The sequence below is a fragment of the Falco punctatus genome (assembly GCF_963210335.1).
Source record: "Falco punctatus genome assembly, chromosome: 8".
Classification (NCBI taxonomy): Eukaryota; Metazoa; Chordata; class Aves; order Falconiformes; family Falconidae; genus Falco; species Falco punctatus.
The window spans coordinates 49,694,299-49,717,998 of record NC_137588.1 but is presented as its reverse complement, the minus strand read 5'-3'; the positions used below and the strand labels follow the sequence as shown (position 1 = coordinate 49,717,998).

Here is a 23,700-nt window from a genome sequence, read left to right as displayed (position 1 = left end):
GTCAGATGGCAAAAAAAGTGTCTGTGTGCAAAGATTTACTTTGAATGAAAAAGATGTTTCAAACACATTTAGTTATAGTCCCGTCCTGTCTCCCCTCTAAAAAATAAAATAAAATTAAATTAAAAATTCCCATTATTTTATATTTTCACTTGGCTGTGGAGCCAAGTAATTTAAATTACAAGTAATTTTTGTTTTCTTTGTTTAATTTTCTCCACTCTTTTCTCATTGGATATCATTGTCAGCAGATGTGAAGATTTGTTGTGTTAGGTTACAAGGCTGGGGTAATGCAGCAGAGTGCCAACCCTAGGCTGTTTCTTAAACACAAGAGAGAGATGACCTCTGGAAGAATAGTGCAATTTAGTGCTGCTCCACTGGATTTACTCCTGTTTGTGCTTGTTAGCATTAGAAGACGAAAAGCCAGACAGCAAGGAGGAAAAAAAAAAAAGTGTAAGGAAAGTCAAATAAAGGTAAATGTGCTTGGAAAGATTGTAGTAATTTAATGGCTTTCATATTAGATCAGAAAATTTGCAAGTTTACAATTAAATTGGCATAAATACACATCCTACAATTATTATAAATTGATATTGAAGGCTAAATACGTATCTTACTGTTTATTCTGCAAATCAGGTGCTGATCTGTGAAAGAACTCTATAGAATCTCATGAACATATAGTTAGTATTTGTTAGTATTTTCATGTTAAAGACCTAGAGTGAATGCATGTGAGATTTTCATCTTTCTAAGCAATTTATTTCCTCGCTTTTTCTTTCTTCCTTTGTATTTCACACTAGAACTTTCCCTTACTGGGACAAGGTACTGTCCCAGGTTGCCACCCCCATCCCGATGCACACCCTTTGTGCTAACATACCGCCAGTGATATGTTTGAGATAAATTCCATGGAGTGAAATTATGAAATGTAGTGTACACGCCAATTTCATTATAAACCCCAAGTGGTTTGGCAGCAGTGGGGAATTAACGAAGTACAGCCTCAACGAAGAACTTTTCTGCCATCCAGGTCCTGACTCTATACCCGCAAAAGAGCTCGAGATGTCGCCTTTGTTTTAAAGGAAGGCATCTAGTGCCTGGATTTATCCGAGCCTGGGATACAATTCCCCTTGGGTTTTGAATTACCTCAAGTGATTTACAGCTCATGCTGAAAGGCTCCATTATATTCCCAGGCTTTGTTAGTGGCACAGGCTGAATGATTTAAGATGGTGGTTATCAGAGGTTATTGTGTTGTCTGGATAACACGAGGAGCTTCCTGCTTGTGTTTCCCACTCATGTAGTTTTCTCAGCTTTTTATGTGCAGGGCATATAGACATAGCTTTCAGGGAATAAAAAAAAAATAATAATAAAAAATAACAGAAAAAAGAAAAGAAAACCATCGTGGCAACCAAGTGGAAATTAGACTAATCTTGTAGTGGTCAGCTGTTATTTCCCCTCCTTTTTGTTTAATCATACACATGTAGAAATGTACTGCATATATATGGGGGTTTATCAGTTCGCAACCATCTTCCGACATCTTCTGGCATGTAATGCTGCACAAACAGGTAGGCTAAGAAGCACAGTCTTCAAGGACACTCTAGAAATCTTTAGATACCTGCTTTCCATGGTATCAACTACAGCTGCTGAATGACGCTGGGGTCTCAAATATGTTTTTAGTCTCCCATGAGTAGTTGTAACACATACTTATCCATTTCAGTGATATTAGACATCATCTGCTACCCTATTATTCTGCTTCCTAGTGATACAAGAATATTTCTGCAAGTAAAAGCTACAACTCTAAGGACTTTCCCTGATCTTTGATAGAATAGTGAATGCACATTACTGACCTACACATGTGGGCACATTCTAGATACCCAGAAAAAATGCATAGGTGCTTATCAAAGAAGTTGTAACTTTCTACTAAAATATACACAGACATTGCTGGGAAACAAACAGGCTTTTAATTAGAAAACTTATATTGCTACTAATTGGAAATACAGATTCACGTCTAATAAAAATAACATTTTAATCTCAAGCCTATTACAGTACTGATCAGTAATTTTAACACTCAGCAACTGGAAGGCCAATGCTTTTGCAAGCTCGGTGGGTTTTTTTTAGGTGTGTGTGCGTTGTTATTAGCTGTTCTCAGCAATCAGCACATTTCAAAGCCAGGTTTAAAACATTGTGCTGGTGAATCTAACCTTTCCTCTCCTGTTCATATTTGATCACTGGTTTACTTCAGATAAATGACAAAGACAAGTGGGCCAAATGAAGTGTTCTGGTTTCAGTTATAATCTTTTAATAACAATGCCTTATGATTTTCTAAACACAGAAAGCATGTCTCAGTAGCTTACAAAATAAAGCTGACTGTTTTGAAAGTAGCAAAGATTTCAGACTCTCACTTGGTTGTCAGGTTTTGATTGACAGTGATTTTCCTACAGTTTTCCCCTGCTTCAAAGTATCATGGGAAGCATATTATGCATTCCCAACCTGTCAGCTTTGGCTGCCTTACAGAGTGTTCAATTATGGGCTAATCGAATAGCTGCCCAATGTAGGCCACATAATGACTTCCTGATTATCTGACTTTAAATGATAAATGAAATGAATATGTAACATTCTTTTCAAATACAGGATAGTCACCGAGCTGAATGAAAACTGATTTTGTGCCCTTTTGTCTGAAAAAAAATTATATTTTATTGTAATTCCATTCAACAGTTGTTCTGTTACTTGTTTTACCTTCATTAAGATAAACATGGAACAAGTTATCAGGAAAACATTAGTCTTCATTTGTGTTTTCAAAAAGATGCTGATGGTGTTAATCAGTGTTTAGATTGTTGTCCTTCCACTCTTTACGTTGACTTGTTATAAAAAGCAAGGTCAAATTTATATGATTGGTTCCTATTGGGAATATTTCAATACAAGCTGGCAATGCAACAAGTCTGTTTTGAGTAATGTATTATACAGAAAACATTAAGGTCTGAATAAATTATTTATTGGTGATAGTGCTAGATGTTTTTCATTTCCAGTCTGTGGTATTAGAACTAAGCAACCAACACGGCATTTGAAACCAAATAAACCTCTGCCACCTCACTGGAATAGCATAAATTTATTATGCCCAAGTCATAGCAGAGTCTCATAATGATCTTTCAAAAGCTTGTCAGGGAGATCCTCCAACCTCTTTACCCAACAGCCGATGATGAGCTTTTTTCTGAAGCGCTTCTGCTTAATTTTAGATATGATTGTTGGTGAAAAAGTGATTTCTGAAAAGTTGACTTGATATAAAGACATAAAATAAAACAACTCCTGATTTTTTGACACTTTAGCCTGATACTGGTGGCTTCTAAACCACTAGGAATATCCTATGGTGTAATAGAAAAAAAGAATACTTGTGGTGAAGTTCAGCTCATTTTGAACTTTGTTAATTGGCTAAAGCACTGGCAGTCCAGGATGAGCTCCTCGATGAAAGGTGTACTTTGACCTCATTCTGAACAATCCATCCATGAACTCAGTTAACTCCTGTACTATGTTCTTTCTGATTTTCAGCCTAATGTGATGATACAGTAGCCATGTAAAATTCTCCCACTTGGCTGCAGCAGAGTTGTCTTTACAGTATATTCTTTTTGCCATTATTGTTCTTTTTATGAGGCAGATCATGGCGGGGAGTAGGATCTCAAGGCCTGCTTGATTATTTCTTGACAATGCTCTAGCGATTGAAATATTTGAGAGAAACATCCTCCCCTTTTCACAGGGTAGCATTTTTTGAATAGCCCCTTCCCCTCAGAACTAAACCCCTTTCATGGAGGAACTTGATTAAAATTGTGTAATGGACAGATTGATGGTGATCTAGTCATGGATATGTGTTAAGACACACCATGTCCCTCTGTACCAGATCAGGCAACAGAGGAAAGCTGCGCACACACCCACACCCTACACCCACTGTTTGAATTCCAGCTGTCAAGCATGAAAAATCAGGTTGCCCTGATGAGCAGGTCATTTTGGCAAACCAGCAGGTCTGCTTTTGAAATCTCTCCTGTATGATTTTCTTGTCACCCAAAGTTTGCATTTCAGCATGGAGTGGGTACACTTTGCACACTTTAAAATTTTATCACGTAGTTTTTGCTCTATTGCATATTTATATCACAAGAGGAGCTGTGATGTGAGGAGGAATGCATTCAGGAGCAAGGAGCTGAGCAACCATTTCTATAGTGCTTTTGAGAGTAGGTGAGAGCAGCGTGAGCTAGGGTCAGCAGTCAGAATAGAACCAATGAGATATTTCAGAAAGCAGGTAGAGAGTCTACAGATTTTGGCAAGAACTTCATCAAGTCAACAACCTACCATTAGGAGATTATAGTCCAGCTCACCTCAACTTGAAGCAGCAAAAGTGCCTTCCTGTGTTGTACAGACCTGTCAGAGTGTGCTTAAAGTTAATGCAGCTTCAGACTCAGTGGTATTCCTGTAATTTTTACCCAGTTATTCTCCCTATTCTGCTTCTACTGGCTGATAATATGTTTTGCCAAATTTGAGAATCAAATTACCTAACTAAAACTATTTAAGGTTTGAAAACAAGGTGTTCTTGTGATTTAGTAGTTGGTGATTCAGGAGATCAAAACTCTTGCTGTAATTTTTCCCCATTGTGTCACAGAGTGACTTGAAAGAAACTAAAGTGATTTTTTAGGTATCAAATAACATCGAATTTGAAATGAAATTTAAAAAATATCCCTGATTTAAAAAAGACATAGGGTTGCTAACTGAACTTCTTGGGGCTACATTATAACAGTCTTTCTAACTACTATCCCACAGTTGGAACACACAACAGAAATAAAAGTAAAGGTACCTGAGCTCTCACACAGTTTAAGTACTTTCAGTTGCCTAAGTTCTCTTGATTTCATACTGCTGTGCTTGTGATTCTTTAAATTAGCTACAGCTGAGCTAGCAGCAGCTAATGGATAGTTGCTGTGAGTGTGATTATTTCCTTAGTAGATATGAAGTGAGATGGAGGATATTTCTATTTTTTTATTTGGTAAGGTAGTATTTATACATGGAACAAACAAATCTAATTAATTAGAACTGTATCCTTTCTTCTTATTTTCCTTCTTCCACCTCTTTTTTTTTCTACACTAATTGTTATTATGCCAAACTGAGGTAGTTACAGTGTATGTCTATACTGTTGCAATGGTAATTCTTACAGTTATTATGCAGGCTGGCTAGTTCACTGTTTCTTGTCTCCTGTGCTCTGCACTTCAGTGCAGTCTAGTACCTAAGTATTTGCCTTGAGGTTTTTTGTTGTGGTGGTGGGGGGTTAACAGATAAAGCACATTTCTATGTAGCTGCTGTGTTAATTTTATCAGAGCTTGAGCTGCCTGCTTAGAAGGGATGTCTGTATGTCACAGCAATGCAGACACCCTTTATCTTTACTCTCTGAAATTCAGTAAAGAAAGAAGAAACCTTTTCTCTGTGGTTTAAAGGGTATTTTGAATAACCTAATTAGTGCAATATTAAGAAAAGAGAAAGCTAATTCAGTCGGTTCTTAGTTTACCTATTGTAAACACTTCTTAACTGAGAGCATTCTCAAAGCAAGAAAGACTATAAATACAATTCTGAGAAATATGTTTATTAAACAGATGAGGGGAAGAGGAAATCAATCTAATATGCATTCTGTCTTATTTCGAAAGTTGCTGTGGAAGAATGTGCCAATACATTTTGCTATGCTTTATGATGCATACCTTTTCCTCTCTTTTACTTTCTTTTTCCTCTTTTCTCTAAACTGTCTATAAAGAGAAAAAATGATGGGCTGAGGGGGACTCTTAGATGGGTCTGAGTACTGAGGAGGGCCTCTTAATAAAGACTGGTCACTGCATGATATTGGTCAACCCTGCCTGAAAAGGAAAATGGGCAAATAAAAAGGCAGGACTGAGAAAAGGCGTAGACTCTAGTTACTAGAGTTCAGGCAGAAAAATAGGTATTTTCTCTGCTTCCTGCCTCGTAACCACTTTGCTAAGAGCAACCAAGTAATCTAGTCATAGGACTTTGCTATTTCTCTACTCTAGATGACATAATATAAATCTGATTTAGGAAAACAACTGTGTTTAGCCAGGTAGCCATTTACACCATTGTTGCTGGATATCCCTTAAAAAGTAAAATCCAGCTGAATTAAATTTTCTGATCTGAACACAGATGATATCGTACAAGTTGTGTTATAAATGTCCAGTTTTGAAGCTAAAGGAGACAAAGGAAAATGGTGGTAAAAACTGATCCTTAGAGAAGAAACCTTTTTTAATACCTCTAACAGTTTCTCTTCCCAGCCTTCTGTTACACTTCTGCATTATGAAAACCTGTAGATAGTTCAGGTGGGTATTACCCTGATTAACATTTTATTGTGCTTTAGAAAGGCTAAGTGAAGATGACGTACAAACCATTCAAGTCCAGATTGAACACAAAAACATGGAGAAATTTTTCTGAACCTGTAGTTAGATTGGTATGTGTGATTGGTATGTGCTCTAATGAAGTTAATCAGCTAGGCAATTTGAGATACATTTTTCATTTTTGAATCTTGATTGTGCAAGAAGCATAGTTGGTACAGACAAAACAGAATGGAAACATCTGTAAAGGGAAAGATGACCTGTTGTTAATTCTGCAGAATGAGGGTATATTGCTCCTTGATTATCAAGATTGAGAGATAAAAGGGGATCATTATTTTAAGAATTATATTTGCCCTTTTGTTGACTCTCTATGAATTCAGATGAGTTAAATGAAATACATAACACGCTATCGTGTCTACATGTAGGACTCATGAATGGTGTGTAGCATAATGACTGACTAGTAGTAGGGGTATGTGGCATGACTGTCAGAGCTGTGTTAGCAAGTTGTGCATTTCTAATTCTAACAAGGTAGTTTTTTCTCAGAGCCAATTACTCCATGGAAAATTGAGATACAAGAAGGAGCTCCTCGAGCTCACACCAGCACTCCTTGAGGGCTAGGAACCAACGTGCAGCAGTTTTTCCAGCAGATTGCAATTGTTTGATTTTTCATATTTTTTCTAGTGTTGGTTAGTATGTAGTGACATGAAATTAATTGTTAACATTTGTGTGGATGGTACACAGAGTCCTGTGTGTTTTGAGGGATGTAAATTGTCTTGGCAGGTTTTGGATTCTCAGCAGGAATTGCATTTGTAAGTAGGAGGTGATGCAGCATATGAGATGATGGTCTTGCATCCTCTTTGAGAAGTTTTTGAAGAATTTACTCTTGAGAAAGAGGGGGAAAAAGTCATGGCTGTCACTGAGTCTTGATGCATATGATAGTCCTAAGTCGTCTGGTGGTTTTTTAAAACAACCCTTAATAAATAAATAATAATAAAGACATTTCTAACTTAACAACTAAAAGCTGTTTTCTGGGGGACAATAGTGATGGTGGTTTTGATTGGTATTGTGACCAATATGGGTATTCAGTATTTGTCGCTGCACACGTGGGAATGTGTGTGAAATTGCGATGCTGAACTTGACTGAAAATCTCTAGTGTTTTACAATACAGGAGGCCTCAAAATTCATTTCTTTATTTATCAAATTAGCAACAACTACCTGAAAACTGCACAGGTGTTGTGTAAGACAAAATGCACAATGCGTGGAGCGGTAACTGAAGGCACGCTCTGTTTTCCCACAGCTGCGTGGGCCCCTGGGCGGGCTGCGGGTCTCTGCCCAGGCTGTGGCCCCTCCCGCCTCCTGCTCTGGCCCTGCCGCTCACAGGGCTGCTTCTCACGCCTTTGCCTTCCCTGCTGGGTACATTTTGTCCTTCCCTGAGTGTTTTACAGGAGCTCCAGCGCCCAGCTGAGGGGATGAGCGGTGACCAGTGGCAGTGCTCACTGGGAGTGGCTGGAGCCGGTCTCTCCTCAGAGAGGGGCGGCTGCCCGGCACAGCTGCCATTGGGCACATGGCGGGATGTTGCCTGGCGTCAAGCCGAGGGTGTGACTTCTTGACATGAGAATCATCATAGACTGAGATAGTAATTGGCTAGGGGACAGAAAATGAAAGCAGTACTGGAAGCAGTAGGAGCAGGTTGTTTAAGAACAGGTTTTGCTCTGGTACTTCCGTAACTGGTGTAAAACTTGCCAGTGCGGGTGATGTTGGCTGGTATAAAAACATACGATAACATCATTCCAGCGTACAGGAAAGTGGGATGACTTTGAGGGCAGCAGTAATAGACGAGGAATTTCCATCCAGCAGTATGGGATATGGGGTATGTAATCAAGGAATCTTCTATTTCTGCTGTGAGTTTGAAGCCCATCAGCTGGACATACAAAGGCCTTGGTTACGGGCTGGCCTTGGGGGCCAGCTGGCCACAGCGGCAGCCTCCCATGGGGTGCCAGTGGTAAAACATTTGCTATAGACGGGGAAGGGTTAAAATGACCTTGCCTTGGAGTACAGTTTTTAAAATCTGGGTTTTTCATGTTAAATAAATGGGGGGGGAAGGTTGGGTCAGATACTGTAGAATGACAATTAGGATAATGGGTAAGCTGTCATGCAAATGAGCCTAAAAGGCCTTTAATTATTGGGCCTGCATAAGAAAGGATCTGAATTTATAACTGCTTGTTATAAATGTATTAAGAATAAATATTGGGGAAAGGAAAAGGACTATTTAACCTGAAGGAAGATGTTGTTCAAAGAACCAAAAAGTGCCACCTGGCCATGATTAAACTGGAGTCTGGCCTAGCTGCTGGAGAATCTAGAGTCACCTTCGAATAGGTCATCAAGGTCAGTGGAACTGACCTATTTTAAGGCAGAGTGCTGTCAGTTTACAAAGACTATGACAATGGGGGTAATTGCAATAGCAAAGGATTGTTTCAGTTACCCAGAATTCCTTTTCCAGATGCATAACTGTTTCATCAAATCTTGAGGTGTCTTTTCCTCTGTAAAAGGATACATCTAAGTAAAGACATTCCACCTCCTTTTCCAAAACAGAAGTGTAACCTTGGAGTATTGAATGTGGTGGGCAATTAGTGGGTGGCGTCTCTGGGAGCCGAGACAGGCAATAAATAATCATCACTTCCATGTGAAGTGCAAAGGACCTGAGAAAGAATGAGCTCACATATTTGCTTCTTTTCCCTTCAACCCTGTCACTGTTGGTATTTGACATAAGGTAAGGACTATGATCAAAATGTAATGATTATAAGCAACAGCGAAATATATTTCATTGCAGAATAATGTTGGATGGTGGATTGTCTGATAATGTGTTAATGATATTTTGACTACCAAAAATCGCTAAGACTGCCACTGGATTTTTTTTTAAAGGGTGGACAGCATGACTTAAAGAAGTTTTGAAGTTTGATTGCCACAGAAATCGTACGTGTACTTTTCTGACAGTAGCTAATGCCAGACATTATTGCACCTAGCTTGTGATAAAGCACTGGTATACATCTTACTGCCTTTGTGCTGTAATACATCAGTTATCTGTGCGGAAGTCATGTTGTGCTCTGTGTAGAGAGCCACTTAGAGAATAAATCTTTTCTATTCTTTATCTGATGGTCATTTGAAAAATGTTTATCCAGGAATATGTTGTCAATCAAAATGTTTTACATAATTACAATACTTGGAAGCAATTTGTCCAGAAAAACACACAAGCTGTGAAGTAGTTGCATGCAGTAGATTGACATTCCTTAACGTTCTATGCTTCAAATCACTCATTAAAATGGTTCTACTTAAAATTGGAAGAGAAGATATGACTGTTCGTATCTGGGGTATGAAAATACCTGAGTATGATGGAGTTAGTACAGACATAGTTTTATTCTGAAAATTCCAAAATTTTTCAGCCATATATGCTTCTGTATCCTGGTTGACTTATGAAAGTTTAATAGGTTGTTGACTAATTCATTAAAAGCTTCCATTTAGGGTTTTGGAAATGAAGATCAGTTCAGGGAGGAAATGCAGCTGGTTGTACATACTGCACACTTCCTAGGCAACCCAAAGTAAATCTGCCAAAGCTCAATTTGTATGTTTTGCCTTTAAGACCTTTCTTCAGAGAATGTGATGTCATCTCCTAGTCCTTTCTAAGACACATACTGAGAAAAAACCATAGTATCAAGACACAGAGAAAAGAATCCCAGAAATCACTGTGATTTCAGATTTTCAAATTAGTAAAAAAAGTTAAGTCAACAACGTGATTTGATGTTTGTTTACTGAAGATAGTGGTAGCAATACACAGGCAGTTTGTACCATGGACGTTTGAGCTGTGTGCTGTTTGAACCTGGGCACTGGTTCTGCCTGGGCTCTATCTGCTGACTCTTGGCATCTGGCAGTGAGTTTGCCCCTGGATAACGTCAACATTCAAAACAGCACACCCTGTGTGGTTATGAGGGCTCAGAACTGAATTCTTAAAAGATCTCTAATGATTGTAGAACAGGATACGTGTTTTAACTTTGAAACATTTGCATACCTTCTCCTTTTATTTTTCCTCTCCTTCCCCTCCCCCCCTTCCCGGATGTACATGATAAATGACAGATTCTCTCGGATAATATTCATGTGGTACTCCAAAATAATTCTGCAGACATGGTAAAAGCTTTTAGAGACTGTAAAACTGATTATCTCTTCTGTAGCTCTTTTCATCTTCAAAGAGCTTACCAACATTAACTAATTAATCCTCACAGTGTCTCTCTGAGTTAGATATCATTTCCATTATACAGATGAAGGAATTGAAGCAAACACTTTGTGACTAGCTTATGATCACCAAGATGATTGGTGACAGAGATAGAATTAGAATGCACAGACCTTTACTTCCAGGTTCTCTGCTTGAGCCACCACACCGTTTCTATCTTGACAAATGTACATATAGATATTAGTACACTCACTATGGCTGAGTTTCTGCTAATGAAATCCTGTTAGGCATTGCTTTAATGGGAAATTTGTTTGATGTCAGACAATTAATTTTTTTTTTTAAACCCCTCTTCTGCAACTTTTTCCTGAATGGTCCAGAGTGCAAGTATGAATGGGTTGCTCCAGAAACAACTCACTTTGGATACAGCTACAGCTAGTTTTAAAATGGTTCAGATATTTACTGAGAATGTTTAACTCTTCAGAAATTAAAACTTGCATTTCTTGGTGTTCACTGAAAAATTTAAGTGAGAAATAACACTTATGATCTGTATCCATTCTGCTTTCTGTGGGATAAATTCCTTTGTAGGCTAACATGTCAGGTGTCCCAGGTCTGCTCTTTGCTGATTTCGGATGCATTAGATGAGCTCCTGGCTGTGCTCCATTACAAGGGAGCCTGATGAGGTCATAAAGAAAGATGAGAAAGGTGGCAACCAAATTGTAGCTAAGTGCAATGACCGTATTTTCAAATCAGATTATGTTAATTTTTTGTATATCCTTATGTGTTCTGATTTTTTTCACCAGTAAAATAGATAATTCCATGGGGGGAAAAAAATGTTTTCCTGAAATTCTGTTCTCTGACCTCTAAAAGGTCTATCAAAACTCTGTTTGTGTGCAGCCTTGAGGAAATATTTACTAGATATAACATCTAGGTAGGCACATCTTTTATGATGAGGTTGGGTGTATAGCAAATAGTGTAGAACAGGGGAGGTTTTCATCTGTGATTTTTCACAGGTTTTTATGAGTGATGATATCGGTGATACTTAAACTGAATGAGGAGGATCACCATGTGAACTTCAAGGCAACTAGTGAATGTGATGCTGAACATAGGTCAGTTGGCAATGAACACAAAAGTTACTTTTACAGAAAGCACAATTAAAGCATACAGCAGTGATGGCTGCCCAGATCTGCCTGGAAAACACACAGTAAATCCTCCTGCTTAAAAAGTGGAAGGGTTCCAGTTTGCTAATGGTCAAATACCTGTTGTCTCACATACGGTGTTCGTTAGCTGGTATGCAAAGAGCCACTCTCACACACAGAGATGAGATACCTGCTTATTACGCGTCTGTGCAGGGACGGGTGCTGGGTGATAAATCCACAAAGCTAGCACACCTCTGAACACATAGTAAAACATTTATACATTTTAAAAAATTGTTTACAATTTTGTTTAGTCACATATAACTCTCATTGGTTCTTAGGAGCCTTGTCTCCATTTAAAGGTACAGTGTTGTTTTTTTTCAGCAGGCATGTTCTGAGGAGAGGGCCTTTGTTAGTAGGGGACTTTATTTGCCTCAGGATGGATATTTTAGTATGCTAATTAGGACAGTTTACACATAGTTAAAGTAATTTTCTGTTTGGTCTCATTAACAATTTGGTTCTCCTGGAGTCTATCTTGTTATGTCCCAGCTTGACGTATTTATGGTGTCTGTGCCTTCTCCCAAGGCCATGTCTTCTTAACTCTTTGTAATGGTTGATTAACATCCTCTGTCTTTCAAATTCTTTCTTGTTTTTAGTTATAGATATTTACTTTTTTTTTTTTTCTAGATTTCAAGAGCAAACTGACCTTCTATTAACCACGTATATGCATATGTCTGATCTAACACAGAGCCCGATGACTACACTCCCACAGTGGCTAATGCTGCTGCTACCCAGAGTGAAAATATATTGTCTTAAGCAGAAACTACCATTTGACATAAAATTTATTCTTTTGAGTAGAGGTTGCACAATGAGACTGGGAGCCTGGTTTCTTTAAAATCTGAATTTGCCTTTTGGCAAATCTCTGCTCCTTGGTGTGAAAGAGAATTGAGATTTAAAATAGTGCAGCAGCACAGGCTGTGGCCTGAAGTATGTGGAAAGATCTAGAAGGCTGTATGACAGGCTGCCGTAGGGGCCTTAGTATGACTGATGCTTTGTTTGTTTGTTTTTTTCCTTTTAAACAATCAAAATACATATAAATCTTCAGATGTCCAAATCTATCTTTTAGAATGTAAAATGATAAATTTAAATCCTTAAGTTGTGAGGTAATGGTAGGTGTCAGGAGGAGACTTCAAAACGGTTTTGGTCCTTCCTTACATGTCTGTACAGGTTTGGTTTCCTCCACTACATTGAAAATATAGTCTCTTACTTGCATATTTTCTAAGAGTGAACAAAAGATTAAACAAATGTAAATCTCTCAGATTTTAACTCTATGGGAGCAGGAAAGCTATAAGAGTAGAAGAGATTTGTTTATTTTTTATAAGTGGTCTAAAAATTAGTATGAAATATTAGAGCTTTGTAAGTTAGGTATTACAAAGTTTGTTGAAGGATGACTCTTTCTTTTAGGATCACCACTTACTGACTGCAAACCTCATAATTACAGAGTAAGCAATTGTGGTGTTTAGGCAAGAAGCAAATATTGGAAAACAAGCTTCATTCCGCTACTCTGAACGCAGTGGCCAGTATATCAAAATACTTTGTATCAAACGCCATTAATTTACACTGTTGCTGTAATGAGACAAACTACATACTAGAAGGCTTAAGTTTTTAAAGTCCAGAGGACAAAAGATTCAGGTGTAGTTGAAGACTCTCCCACCTCCTTTAGGAAGTGTGTTTTAACAGTCCCTGAGACTGATGAGCACTTGGCTTGGATTCCTTTGATGTCCATGAGAGTATTTGCCATTTGAAGAACCCTTTGCCACGAGAACAGCTATTTAGTTGTCTTGGGGAGCAAGTACACAGAGTGGCGAGCAGATCTTGGAATTGTTGGTGCCGTGATTTTACCTCTTTCTGGCTGCCAGCTGTTGAGTGCAGTGGCTGGGGCCGTAGGTGGTCCCTGGCCGGTGTGAGGAGCATCACTTTGCTTTTCCGTGACTATAGAAAACTGTTCTGAGAAGGACAGCACAGGGTGGGGGCTCTGGTGCTATCAATAAATAGTGCTCAACTTTCAGCAAACATGCTCTTAAAAAAATTAGAAAGTATCAAATTAATATTTAACCAGATTGCTACATTTTGTCTGCTTCATTAATTTTTAATTATTTTATGAAAACGCTGTTGATGGAAACAATATTGACAGGGTGTGTTGTTTTGGTTTGGTTGTTGGGGTTTTTTAATATCTTCTGGTAAATGGAAACTTATCTTCCCTGTGAACACAAACCATCTAACACACCATATTGGGCAAATGGTCTAATAAGACAATAATTATTAGGACATGATGCATTACAATTTTATGTTGTTCATAACTCAGCTTTAAGAGATTAATAATGGAGATGTGAGGGAAATGCTGTCTTAAGTGTTTATGATTATGTTAATGTTAAGATGTACTGTAGGAAAGGAAACTACTTTCAGGTAGTTACCCTTTTTGTTTCTAGAGAGACCATTCTGAAGGAAATGTTCTTTCCATTTTCTGCAAATAATTCTTAAGCAGTTCTTCAGAAATAAAGTGATAGGAGCAACTCTATGACTACAAATCCATAAGAACCTATTATCATCATTCTTATGAAATTAAAATTCCAAATCTTTGGTCCCAAATTATTGGGAAGCAAGAATTCCAGAATCTTAATTCATTTTGGAAATTTCACAGTAGTTCCTTCTACATCTGAAACAAATCCTAATGTGGCAGAACTCTGGTATAGTTTGATCTGTTAATTTGGATTGGCAAAGCCACTTCTAAACAAGAAACTGCCCTTTCAAAAGGCAGAGAAGAATGCTTGGAATATTTTGAGGTAGTATTTAATCACAGACTGGAGAAATATAGTAAGGAGAAAGAAAAGCAACAATTAATTGTGGAAATTAGTGAGCGTACAACATGGTGGAGTTTTTAACCTTTTTAACTGGTTGAGGCTATAGCAAATAGCAGGTATTTTTTCCTAGCTCTTTTTTCAGTCTTAAGCAAATTCTGAGTATCCTTTCTTCAAGAAGTCACTGCAACAAAAGTGCCATTTGTAGAAAAAAAATCTTTGCTGTTTATTAGAAAACAAAGCATCTCTTAAGTGGTGCTGCATTATTTTGGTGCTGTAGGTAGAATGAATATGCGGTATTCATGTTTTTATAGAGTATTTCTGTCTAGTCCTTCTTTGTATCTATGTGTCTATGCTGTCTTCACTAGGCTCCATTCTTCTGTGTTGATTTTTTTCTCTCTGCCTCTTCATATCTTTATCATATTTTCTAATCAGAACCTGAACCCAGTAACAGTTGAGTTGAGCTTTTAAAATCATGAAGTGAGACAGAAATTAAACAATACAAGTTCACCTACGCAGGATTGCTCCTACTACCAGCATACCACAAGCTTGATCAAACTTGGAAACTTATTTGTGTTTTCCTCCTGCTTTTAAGTGCCTGCACGCATGCTGTTAATACTCATACCTAATGTGTGAAACACACAACTGTTTATCACAGCCCAGCAGGCAGGATAGAGATATTTTCAAACAGCACTACTGTATCCTTATCTCAATAGTGCTAATATTATCCCCTGCCAAAACAGACATGATATATTGAAGTATCTGTAACCGTTACAGGATCTCTGCATATTCCTTGAATTTAGCCTGCAGCAAGTCTGTCATCCATGGTGATCCTGATGTTGCAGCTGATGTTGCAAGAAGCAGCTTAAAAATACTGTCAGAGCATTGGTGCTGACTTAAAAGCAGTATAGCCTCTACTGACCTGTGAATTGAGACATGCCCATTAAGCTAGACTGCCTGTTTTTCTGCCTTCCCTACCACTTCTTAATATTCTGATAGCAGTCCCTTTTCACGTTTGAAACCATGTGTCAGATAGAGATGGGGTTCAGATCATAAGACCATAAGCTAGCTAGGATCACAGTTAGGGGCCAAATTTACCTAATTTTAAAGGTTAACAGTAGATAATGAAATAGGCTGCAATGCACCACAGTCTCTGAGTTTTGGGAAAACTCTTCTTTGTTTTTGCTGACTGTATTAAACCCGACACCATAACACAGGAAAAGGACAAGTCTAATACTGCAAACCATCTTCTGGTTTGCTATATACAGTATTTGCAGACTGCAGTGGTCAATGACACCACAATTGTGCAGCAATCCAGTCTTTGCAATGTAATGACTTCCTGATGATCTGTCTTTAAATGATAAATGAAAAGAAAATTCTGCCCTCTAGCTGCATACACGACAAAGTTTATTGCCACCCAAACCTGCTTTTTGTTCCTTGGGTGGGTGGGGAGGTGTAGAAGGAAGGTTAAAAACCTCTGTGTTATATTCTTCTCTAACCTGTCCTCATATGGTTACATTATTTGGATATATTCCCAATGTTGTTCAACCTCCCTGAAATATATCTTCCTAAAATCCAAAGGGGAAAAGTGGCTGTATGGGGTTAATCTCAGGATTTTACAACAGAGTTTAGATCAAATCAAAACCCTTGGCTATTGGTGAACCACAGGGTCTTCTTGATTATGTAAGTCCCTCCATCACCCACTCCAGCATGGCACTTTTGAAATGCAGAAATCTGTCACTTCTGAGATAAACCCTCTAATCCACCTCTCTCCTTGGCATATTCTCTGTTCAGTGGGCAGATTTCTTATATGGATATTTCCTATCACTTTTGCCAGTGCTACCTCTGTGTCATAAGCTGATGGCTTTAACTAGTAATTTTCTGTTTTTCAGATTCAACAGAGAAATCCAAACACCTCTCTCTGAAGTGTTTTCAGAGTTTATCCCCTGCTGAAAGTCTCCTCTAAGGTAATGGTTATGAATGACAGCAGGCATATTGTAAACAAAATTTCTGAAAAATGTTCCTTGCTTATCCAAAGTGCTTGTGAATTCTGTAGTCTCCATTATTCCTCCCAGCAACAGCAGCAGCAGCAGCATCCTCTGTCAGTCTGCTGGTTAAATATGCATACAAGTCTTTGTTCTGATTATTTTGTTTAATTTTTTTAATCATACTTCTACTTTCATGCTGTTGTCCAAATTTTGCAGTTTCATGTCCTTGCTTGTGCTATCTTTTCCTTTTTTGCAGTCATCTGACCTCAATAGCCTGCTTGAATTTTTCTCTCTGTCCTCTCTGAGAAGTCAACTTGATTAGTGCCTTTGGCTGTCCTTACTTCTTTGCCACACCTACTCAACTACTTAGTTAATTTCTCTATTAATAATATTTTTGGTATTCATTGTGTGTATGGTCATGCTAATGAGCTCACGCACTTTGTTTCTGAAATAACTCTCAATCTAGTTCTGGTATGGTTTGTATACAAGCTCATTATCTGTGATTTTCAAAAGGTTTTCCAGTGTAATGGTTACATTTGGATTCTCTGATGGAATGTCTGTATGTTCAAATCCTCAGGATTGTTTCTGTGTCTACACAGATAAGTGCACCTGAATACACATTTATATGTGCATATATAAATATATATATGTGGGTATCTATATATACACCTGCAATTTTTGTTACTACATTTAAAAATATATAAATAAATATATAGGTATATGTATATATGCGTGCCCAAATCATTGAGTGAAATTCTTTCTTTGAGAAGAGAGGACATTGTGATGACTATAAGGCATTTATAATCTATTGATCTACTTCCTGAGCTGCGTTGATAGTTTTGGGCTTTGCAGAATAAACAACATCTATTGTATTATAGCACAGGCTGCAGTCATGTGGGTTTTTTAGATTCCTACTGATGCTCTTGCAGCAGTCTGCTTCCCTCTTCTTGGGCTTCTTTTATGAGGAAGTCTTATTCTTTTGGAAAATAAAAATGGGTATGTTATTCACTGCGCTTTGGCTCCTTGTTGAAAATTAAAGACAGGACACAATCATGAGTCTTTTCAAGTACTCGTATTGATTACTATTACTGTATTGTTTAGATTAGTATGCAGCAAGATGGTAAGTTGCTAACCATGTATCAGTGTTTTGTAGTTCCCTGTTGTAAGGAATTGCAGAGGAGGTTTTTCCTCTGTTCCTGTGTGATACCCTAGCACACTTTCCACCACCCCTGCCAGGTGCTTAGTAGTGTGTTTTATAATATGGTTCTTTTTCACAGCAAAAAAGGATCTTGTCAGCAGAAGATTATGGCACATATAAATTGGTGACCTGAGGGGTTGTATTTGTCTATAGCTTCCCTTTCCACTTTCCAGTCAGGCATGTACTGAAAGACCTATTTCTGAGTTTTGAGATTCAACCTAAGAATGCTACTTCCACGATTTCAATGTTGGTTTGGTTTTGGGGACACAAGTTTGATATTTACAGCTGATCACAGGGTTGCTCATGCACACAGGTTATTTAGAAGTGCCAGATGAAAAACCTGCAGTCTGCATAGGGTACAGCCAGACAAAACATTGTGTTAGAGGACTGAAAAATTTGGACAGTGATTATTCCAGAAAACTTTATAGTTAACTTAGAGGAAATTAACCCACTTGTCAGGGAGAAGATATGGTCAGAAACCTAGAGAAGCACAGAGTTACAGTAATTGACAATGGAAAATCATAATCCTCCTCTGCCACTTGACTTTTTTCATTTTGTCATTGTAAGTCCCCCCATTGCCTTCCCCCGATGACTGCCAGCCTCTGCAGTCCCAAAGATTCTGGAATTTGTTATGCTAATGAACCATAACCCATGAGCAGGTTGTTGGATCTGGTCTCTCACTTTCTTAGCAGCCACACCTGAAAGGTCATCAGTCTCTAAGCAGGTTTCAAATATTCAGGTGCACTTTTCGTCTATGAACTCAGCTTTTTTGCATGCGTTAATTATTCAGCAGTGATAACTAGGGAAGAAAATCAACTTGAATTTTAACATTTTGTATCACAGGTCATCCCTTAAATTGTATTAATTATATTAATTCCTTCAAGTCCTTCAATGAATTGGTCAGGTTGGTCAAGAGGACAACAATTTGGAGTAAATAGTTCTATTAGTAGTTTTTAAATAATGTATGTGTTAAAAGGAAGTCAATGCAGTCCAGAGGATATGCCCCAAACAATTGTGTTAGAATATATAGTAGCGATCCACAGGGGATTTTTTTGCATACTGCATATTGACAAGGTGTGTTAATATAGTTTCTCATGAGATGGTAATTACGCTTAAGGAAAACGTAAGGTAAGTTTCAGCAATTCAAAGCCATGTTCTCTGTTTCTTTATTGAGATTCAGTTAATTGAAGAGCTCATGGTTTATGCAAAATTGTTACTTCATACCTTTCTTCTGCATGGGAATTCTTTGCATCTTTAATATCTCTAAATATGATCAGCTCAGTTTGGAACTGATGCCTTAGTTTCAATCCCAGAGTTATTTAGGTTGCTTAGGTCCAGAAGCAAGTTTGGAGGACAGTTAAGGAAGGGAAAGGTAGACAGCTTCTTTTGTCTCTGGAAGTTTCTACTGCTTCTGTCTTGTTTTGCTGCCTTGTGTAATACACAAAAGAACACTTCAAAAAGTTGCATATTTATAGAATTACTTTAAAAACTTGAAGTATATTTTTTTGAAAGTATTGTATAATAGAAAAAAATAATTTAAATACAAATGCAAATATTGATATCAGTACCTGGAGGGATTATAAACCAGGATTTTGCCAATCATGAAGACAAAGCAAAGCTGCTGTAATGGCTGGTGTCCTGTGAAAACACTGGATAGAAAGAATAAAGAATTACTGAAGTCATTCTGGCTTTTCAATGGCAATCAATATTTACTCATTAGTGGTGTTGGCCTTCTTTTTTTGGCTGTGTGGTGCTTTTTTCAAGCTGTCAAATAGACCATTTTATAATATTCTTCAGCTAACAGCACTTAGGCTCTGTGGTAAACCATTTGGTGGGGTTTTTTTCCCCTCCTCAAAGTTTTGGGTTGGGTTTCTTTTGTTGTTGTTTGTTTGGTTCTTTTAAATTTTTTTCTTGTGTTTTCCAGTATATAAGTCTTTCAGAAAATATTTTACTTGTGTTTTACTTCTGCAAGTGTACTACCATTGGGGCAGGGCATTTGCTTTCAAGAGATTTGTATTAGAATAGTTCACAGCCAGCTACAAATACTTATAACCTTGAGGTTTCCTTTGGTTCTAAATCAGCTTTCAATTACTATTTTAGTTACACTGGAAAAAAAATTACTTAATCATTTCCAGAATACAGCAAACTCAGGAGGATGCAGTTATTTTAAGGTGTCTATTACTAATTGTAGCTAACTTAATACCATACATTGTTGTTGGCCTTCCAGAATGCTTGTTTATATAGACTTAATCAGCTAGTGGATTAATTTTCTGAAATTTCACATGGACCATTGCACAACTGTTGAGATATTTATGAGAAAATTTTGGATTACTTTGTAAATTCTATTCCTTCCTTTTGCAAGAGATAGAGTAAAACCCTGCTATTTGTTTAGTATTATAGTGAATGTGAGATCAAATTTTTGATTTGTTCATTGTCTTTCAAAATTGTGTCTTGAAATTCTCAAATGTCCTGGACATTATTTTTAGCAGGAATATTTGGAATATGTAGAGTCAGTTGTCATATTTTATGACCTCTGTAACCTCACTTGCAATGTAATGTTAAAAACATCGAACAACTTGGGCTGAATTAAGCAGGCAAATTATAAAAGGCTATCAGCATGAAACTGTCCATCCAACTCAATAATTAGACACACATTTTGCTATTGTAACCTTAAAGAAAACCTTTGATGCATTAAAAGTGCTGTATATCTTTTATTTGACACAAATTTTTGTATGTCAGTATGATTCAGGCTTTATTAAAATGTGCATATTTATTAAAAACTTAAGAAATATAAACTGCAATTGAGGAATCAAGTGATCAACACCATCTATCTGTCATGCTTTGCGCTTTTTTTTTTTTTTCTTATTTCCTCCCCAAATGTCTTTTGTGCTTTGATTTTATGATATGTTCAGATAAGCATTAGAGATCAGGAGAAATTGAAATGCAATTGATCGCTAAGCTTCTCTTTATTATGTTTCTGGTTAAAAAACCCAAACAAACAAAAAAACCCCAAACCTCACAAACCTAACAAAAAAAAAAAAAAAACACACCACCAAAAAAAACAATCAAAACAGGAAACTAGGTAAATCTCTTTACTCCAGAAAAACTATTAGCCTCATTCCTAGCACTGCGTTGTGAAAAATTGACAGGAAAGGTGGTATTATGCACACACTTGTAAATTAGTAGCAGGTTTCTTATTAAAGATAGAAAGGCATAGAAGAAAAGATTTAATTCTAGCATGGTAGGTAAGATACCTAAAATGAGTATAAAACTCTACTATGTTATTTAGGTACTGCTCACCAGAAGGAAACAAACTCTATGCAATAGTAACTTGCAGCCAGAAAGAATGTTCTCTTGGAATCTTCTTATTTTGGAGAAGTTTATCAATCATTTTTGAATCTCTGTTTTTGGATTCGACAGCTAGTGTTTTGCTTGTTTTGCCATTTAGCATACTCTAGCATCATCTCTTTCTTTAGTAATGTATGACTTGATTATGTATTTGTGTCATGATTTTTAATAATCCCTAAAGTTTAGCTATCAAATACTGTCAGATTTTCCTTTTCAGAAATGTTAATTGAAGGTGGAGGGAGAGGTGTTGGTTTGGGTTTTTGTTGGGTTTTTATATTTTATTTATTTAGCTGCCTTATGATCCTGTTGCTGTGTGAGTAAACAACTAAAAATCCAACTTGATATTTTAACTTTCCCATATGATTAACCTTTTCATCAGATGAGTGTAATGAAAATCTAAATTAAATAGTTGTTCTTCTCTCCAGCATAATGTCCTGTATTTAATGCCAAACCTATCCTTGTGCCAACATCTTTAACAAAATGGAAAGGGGGCTGCCAGTATAGCTCCATGTTGAGCACTGATGATATTTTTTTGTCATTTTGCCAGTGGACTTCTTAAAAAAAAAGTTGTTGAGGAGTATAATCTCTCTAAGACTCCTGTACCAAAGTCTGCAATGATTATTTTAACAAGTACTCCGCTAAAAGACAGGGCTATCATATTAATGTGGATGCTCCAAACTTTCTAATTTTCTCCCTATAACGTTTTCTTGTGCAATAGTGAGGTATCTTTTCGTGTCGGTAGTACAATAACTTTACAGATAGATCAAAGGTTGCATTCACTTAATACTAGTCTCTGTTTTAAGTATAAAGAAGCCTGAAGTAGAATATGAAAGCACTGTGATGGTACTATAATCTTGCAAGGTGTTAATCAGAAAATGCCAGCAGAAATCTTGAAAGAGCAAAATGCAAATAAAGAAAATAGGGAGATAAAGAGTTGTGTAGAAGTGCCAGAAGACTGTGGGATATTTTTTTTTTATTTTTTAAGATCAGAGTAAGTGCAAAAACTTGTTTTGGAAGGTAACCTGCCAGTTTTTAATGAAATACCAAGCTAGGAGAAAAGATGGGTAGAGCAGATTTTAAGGAAATCTTGGAGCAACGTTGTTCTGACTTATTAGTAGCTGTACAACATCTGCATTTTGACTCTGAATTACTGAAAGTACCTGTTTTTCACCTACCATTTCAGCAAATATCTGCAATAGTGTGACTGAGTGCTAAGTTAAAACTTGAATAAAAATGATGCTTAGTTGCACAGCAACTCTATTAGTTGTGAGCAGTTTTACATATAGCATGTAGGTGCATTCATGAACATGCATCTGCACAAACAGGCATGGACATAGGTATTTCTAAACCCAGCCATCAGCTTTCTGGAACTTAGAAAGGACATGTAGGTTAAATTTAAAGGAAAAGCATTATATACTTTTGTAATATTTAAGATTATTTGCATTTTAGTTCTTCCCTTTTACAAAGCTGGAAGTTTTCTCTAGTGATATTTATGTATTTGGATATAATTCTTTCCATATGTAAAAACTTCATCACTTTCTGTGAAGTGAAAACTCTGTGTTGTAATTTGTTGCTCCAAAAACTCCTACATATAGCTTAGCTGCAAGGTTGGTTATATCTCATGTTTTTCTTTAGGGATTGTTTACAGAAATATTTTGCTTACTTATCTATTTGTAAATGTGATTTCTGCAAATGATGAAATAAATCTTTGCTCCTTTTACAGTACTGCTGTTCCTCTTTGCATTAGTAAAATATTAATGCATAAATATTCTTCAGATAATACAGAATAAACTTTATATCTGCAAATTTTCAGTTGTAGATTAATGCTCTGTAATGTCAGTACAGGGTGATGTTTATTTCAGGTGTCTAAAAGCTATAGATTATTGCTGCTGGATAGTTATACCTTGGCCAGAAATTAATGAAAAAGAGACATAGAACTGATGCTGCTGTGTACAGATTATCTTATTGCCAGTGAAAGAAACTATTGGAAACTGGGAATTCCACCTCAGAGTTGTAGCGAAGTCATTCTTCCTTGGTAAGGATCTTGTGATTTATCCAAGAGACGTTGTATTACAACGTACTGGGGCTTTGAGGGACAGCTTGTCATAATCTGTGAGGCCATGACCTAACAGATTAAACAGAATGATGAGTTTGTATTGTCAGAGGAATACTGTCTAGTGGACAAAATATTTTATTTAGGGGTTAGTTTGATGAAATTAAAGCTTTGAATTTATTTACTTGACACACATAAATTTACTGCAAGTCGTTTTTTATTAAACCAGCCACTGGATTGTTAAAAGAATTATTCTAGGACAGAATAGTTCGTTTAAATGAAGAGTGAAAGATCAAAACCCTGAGAATTTATTAGTAAACTCAGTCCCTGCCATTCCTTTGCTCAAAAGCAACATAATCTTTTCTTATTTCATATTTCTTTTAATTTACAGACTATTTGGAAGAACTGGAGGTATATAATCTTGTCTATTTATTCCTTTTCAGCACTAAATAAGCTTGGAAAGCCACAAGGTATCTGAATAATCAGAAATACAAATAATTCTTAAGGTGGAGAGAGATACTGTCTCTTTTGTTAGAACACTTTTGACAAATGGCACAAA

At 37.0% G+C, this 23,700-nt stretch overlaps 1 protein-coding gene across 1 annotated transcript in view; it reads left to right on the top strand.

Moving 5' to 3' along the window:
- Window positions 1–23,700, top strand: part of TENM2 (teneurin transmembrane protein 2) — a 1,028,597-nt gene that overhangs the window by 172,941 nt on the left and 831,956 nt on the right. Inside the window, exon 2 of the mRNA XM_080399947.1 lies at window positions 16,447–16,521. The gene's annotated coding sequence lies outside the window, so the exon portion shown is untranslated. The remainder of the gene's footprint in view (window positions 1–16,446; window positions 16,522–23,700) is intronic.